The sequence below is a fragment of the Oryzias melastigma genome, linkage group LG23, assembly GCF_002922805.2.
Source record: "Oryzias melastigma strain HK-1 linkage group LG23, ASM292280v2, whole genome shotgun sequence".
Taxonomy (NCBI): Eukaryota; Metazoa; Chordata; class Actinopteri; order Beloniformes; family Adrianichthyidae; genus Oryzias; species Oryzias melastigma.
The window spans coordinates 17,427,362-17,432,484 of NC_050534.1; the positions used below are offsets into that span (position 1 = coordinate 17,427,362).

At 38.2% G+C, this 5,123-nt stretch overlaps 1 protein-coding gene across 12 annotated transcripts in view; it reads left to right on the forward strand.

The window, feature by feature from the left end:
• Positions 1-4,590: 4,590 nt before the first annotated feature.
• The window catches only part of ppfia2 (PTPRF interacting protein alpha 2), a 198,361-nt gene continuing 197,828 nt past the window's right edge, over positions 4,591-5,123 (forward strand). For 2 of the 12 annotated variants that reach the window (XR_002920905.2, XM_036210184.1), the window contains exon 1: positions 4,591-5,066. The gene's annotated coding sequence lies outside the window, so the exon portion shown is untranslated. The remainder of the gene's footprint in view (positions 5,067-5,123) is intronic. The other 10 variants (XM_036210180.1, XM_036210177.1, XM_036210178.1 and 7 more) reach the window with 10 other exon arrangements.

Here is a 5,123-nt window from a genome sequence, read left to right on the forward strand (position 1 = left end):
GCAATTTTGTCAAAATTTGACTTTTTAAAAATTCCTCAGGCAAATTTGGAGTAGCTATTGTTTTAGCATTATGCTAGCTGGTTTGTCAACGTTAGACTTTTTTTTTCTTAGGCTTTAAATTGGAGTTAAGCTAATATTTTAGCTTTATGCTAGCTGTTTTGTCAACATTAGATTTTTAAAAAAAAAAATTAAGGTTCCAAATTGGAGTAGCTAATATTTTAGCTCTATGCTAACTGTTTTGTCAAAATGTGACTTTTTAAAAATTCCTCAGGCAAATTTGGAGTAGCTATTGTTTTAGCATTATGCTAGCTGTTTTGTCAACGTTAGACTTTTTTTAGGCTCTAAATTGGAGTTAAGCTAATATTTTAGCTTTATGCTAGCTGTTTTGTCAACATTAGACTTTTTAAAAAACAAAATAAGGTTCCAAATTGGAGTAGCTATTGTTTTAGCTGCATGCCAGCTGTTTTCTCAAAATTTGACTTTTTAAAAATTCCTCAGGCAAATTTGGAGTAGCTATTGTTTTAGCATTATGCTAGCTGTTTTGTCAACATTAGACTTAAAAAAAATAAGGTTCTAAATTGGAGTTTAGCTAATATTCTAGTTCTATGCTAGCAATTTTGTCAAAATTTGACTTTTTAAAAATTCCTCACGCAAATTTGGAGTAGCTATTGTTTTAGCATTATGCTAGCTGGTTTGTCAATGTTAGACTTTTTTTTAGGCTCTAAATTGGAGTTAAGCTAATATTTTAGCTTTATGCTAGCTGTTTTGTCAACATTAGACTTTTAAAAAAAAAATTAAGGTTCCAAATTGGAGTAGCTATTGTTTTAGCTGCATGCCAGCTGTTTTCTCAAAATTTGACTTTTTAAAAATTCCTCAGGCAAATTGCTATTGTTTTAGCATTATGCTAGCAGTTTTGTCAACGTTAGACTTTTTTTAGGTTCTAGATTGGATTTAAGCTAATATTTTAGCTCTATGCTAACTGTTTTGTCAAAATGTGACTTTTTAAAAATTCCTCAGGAAAATTTGGAGTAGCTATTGTTTTAGCATTATGCTAGCTGTTTTGTCAACATTAGACTTTAAAAAAAATAAGGTTCTAAATTGGAGTTTAGCTAATATTCTAGTTCTATGTTAGCTGTTTTCTCAAAATCAGACTTTTGAAAAATTCCTCAGGCAAATTTGGAGTAGCTATTGTTTTAGCATTATGCTAGCTGTTTTGTCAACGTTAGACTTTTTTTTTCTTAGGCTCTAAATTGGAGTTAAGCTAATATTTTAGCTTTATGCTAGCTGTTTTGTCAAAATTTGATTTTTTTTAATTTCTTTAGGCAAAATTGGAGTTTGGCAAATATTTTAGCTTTAATGCTAGCTGTTTTGTCAAAATACGACTTTTTAAAGTTCTTTTTAAATTCTCCATTTTTCCAAAGTTTTTTAAGTTCTAATTTTGAGTTTAGCTTTGATTTTATTTTTATGCTAGATATTTTAGCAAAATTTGTATTTTTGTGAGTTTTTGAGGCAACATTTGAGTTTAGCTAATGGCTAAGATTTTAGCTTTATGCTAGCTGTTTTGTCAAAATTAGACTTTTGATAATTCTTGAGGTAAATTTGGTGTAGCTAATATTTTAGCATTATGCTAGCTTTTTAAAAACAACATTAGCCCGTTTTAAGTTCTTAAAGTTTTTTAAGTTTAATTTGAAATTTAGCTAATATTTTAGCTTTATGCTGGAGGTTTTGTCAAAATTAGACTTTTTCAGAATTCTTCAGGTAAATTCGGAGTAGCTACTATATAAGAATTATGGTAGCTGTTTGTGGAAAATAAGACATTTTTAATTTTTTCAGAAAAAAATGGATTGTAATCACTGTCTCAGAGATAGAAATGGTTATTGAAGCCTTCAGCCACTAGGGAGCGCACTGTGAACTCACACCACAGCCTATACTGTCTTGTCCGTGTCTGGCGTGGTTTTGTAGAGTCAAACCATTTCAGTTTTACATCCTCCTCAGATGAATGAGTACAGACTCTCTTGGTCTTTTAACAGCCATAAAATATAATAAATCTTGTTTGTCACATGACATTTTTTAGACTACATCTGCATCATACTTGTGGTTCTCAGAGAAGCTTTGGGATGCCATCTTGGATGCGGTAACCATGACAACAGGAGCATCGTTACTCTAATTTACCATCTTTGTTGCTTTCTTTGCACCAAAGTGACCAATAAAAATTGAATATTTACCAATTAGTCTATGTTTATAACTACAGAAAAAATGAATTGCAAAATGAAGCAGGTATTAGTTTAGACATGTAGTGGGTTGACAAAGCATGCTTGTTTTTGGTTCTTCCTCTCATATGTCATCCATTCACTGAGCACACAGTGAATGAATGTGTAAATGTAACATTTACTTCTCAAGAAAATCCATTTTGTGGATCAAAATAAAAATCTTCGCTGTGACATTCAGACACAACTTGAGGTTCTTCAATATTTGATGAGCTGCTCTCTCCGTGGTAGCACTCTGACAGGGTCGCAGACTGAACTATAGCACCGGGTCAGCGGTAGAACTGGTTAACCAAAGTCACAGCCTCAAAAGACTTTAGCGTGAAATAAAAGACGTTCCAGCCGTGAATCTGAAGATATGCTCTTTTATTTGCTATGAACCGACTCCTTCAACAGCGTCTTTGTGGGTTGAATACTTTTAGACCGACACATCTCATGGGAGACGATGAGTAAAGGCTCATCAGTTGGTGACATTTCAGCATTTCGTAGCCTGCAGGCCCGAACTGATGGAGTGAGTCAGTCTGAGCTTTCGCAGTGAATCTGTAAGTCAGGAACAATCACCTGTTTTAACCACAGAGCTGCCTGACAGATACATGCAGCACCATAACTGTAAATGTGTTTCATTATTGTTATGTACAATTATCTTTAGCCTAATCATCTGTTTCTCTATAATCTTCCTCTCTGAGCATGCTCAGACAGAACATGTGTTCCCTGTGGTGTGTGACACAATAAAAGCAGCTATGGAGCCAGTATAGATTCATTCAACATGAATGCAAAGAAAAATGTCTTGCTTTTACACAGCAGACATACAGAGATGTGATCTTTGGGAGTCCAACCTTAAGCTAACAGTTTTATTTGTTGAAAACCTTCTAATATACTGAATTACAGTGACCTTTTAGCAGGGCAAAAATATGACATAAATGTTTTTAGAGTAAAATTATTTTCTATGCGTAGAAACAAACATTTGTCATCGTTTTTCGTAGCTGTTTCCATTAAACCACGGGTCCCTAAAATCCAGAACTGGTCCAGTACAGCTACGCGTAGTGCACCTGTACCCAAACCTGGTACCGGTACATTAACCCGACACCAGACCAAATGTGGCACCAGTACCAGACGCAGTACTAGGTATGAACTGGACGCGAACTTGTACCAGGTTAAGGTTAGGGTATCGCGTCCCGGGGACCAGTGGGCATCCATCTGGTAGGGTCCCGAGGGTTGTGGACCCAGCACGTCAAAAAACGACGAGTTGGAGACCCACAAACAGTGACGTTAACCAGACGTCAATATGTGACGACTTGGGGATGAGAAGATGGCTGTGAAAGAAAAAAGGCTGCCGCAAGATTAGCACCGCTGACTTTTAGCGAGTCTGTACCAATTGTTGGCGGCTGACAAACGGTGAGAAACAGTAAAAACACAAAAGTAGAAGAATCCACCCCCCTGCTGTTACCTGTTTGTCTGGAACTGGTCTGGTGTGAACACCGTTGGCTGGATGCACGTTCATGAAACAGCATTCTTGAACACCACACGATGTGAATGCAGCACTAGTCGACCGAACGCGCGTTTCTGAGCCCGGTGTGAACGCACCATCAGAATGGGGCGGAGCAAGGAGGTTGTGGTCGACCCAGGCTGCTTCAATCTACCATTCCAAAATCGAGAGCACTAGAAAGTTCCCAGAAGTCTGTATAGACCACAATGCATTGCAGTTGAACATTTTTTGCAGAAAAAAACAGGTTTTAATGATTTTTTTTTAATAAACCATCCACATTTTCATCATCGAAACACAGTGGATTCATAAATAAATGTTCTAAAAAGGTTTGTAGTGATTCGATTTTCACTTTGTAAAATTGGTGACGTCATATCTGGCATTTAGAAAAACTAAAGAAAAGTAGTGAGAATGGAGTTAAAATCCAGGGCAGTAGATAGTCCTACATTATAGAGTTAATTAAGAATTAGGGTTGGTATTTGGACATAACTCCAGTGTAATTTCTTCGTTACAAATCCTACAACATCATAACGATTAAAAAAAATAAATACTCAGAAATGCAACTTTAAATCATTTTTTCATAACATTTGTCCTTCCATTTTGGAAAAATGTCTGAAGAACATGTTAAATAAGACATTTTTTCCATCGGAATTTGTGTTTAAATCGGAATTGACAAAGTCTCGAACCTTTCCAGACACCTGAGGATTGAAAATACCGGCTGGTTCCTGTGCGGGTCTGATTGATCATTCGGTAGAGACCATTTGGATGTGTGTGGGGGGAGAAGGTGAGGAGCTTCAGGTGTAGACGTGATTCTTGAGGGAGAGAAAAAAGGAAATTGAGTCTAAAATTAAGTTTTTGTTGACATATTTAATAAAATAAACATAAGAAACAGCAATAAGGGTAATGTTTGCTGCTGTTATTATCATTTATGCTGATGTTAAGAATAGAAAAGCTGCAACTTTAAGACACCCCCCTCCTCCTCCAGCTCCCACGAATGGTCTTTCCCAGCGCCCGCTTATCACAGCACAATTTGTAACATGCCATAATTTCCTCACCGGCGTGCGCGCGCGCGTCTCCCACCCCCGGAGATCAAATGTCATTGCCGGCCGCGGCGGTACCGGCGGTTGGTTGCGCTCGCGTGTTCCCGGACGATGCCATCATCACCATCCTGTTCTCCAGCGGCGGCGGCGGCGCGGGTCTGCCGCGCCTCCGCGAGCGCATGAGCGGCGGCGGCGGCGGCGGCGGGAAGGTAGTGCGCGCGCGACGCTTCAGCCGTCGGAGCTGTCATTGAGGAGGAGGAGGTAGTAGCGGCGGAAACCGTGAGTATGCACGCTGTTTGTACTGGGGGGGTGTGACCTACATTGCCCCCTTCTCCT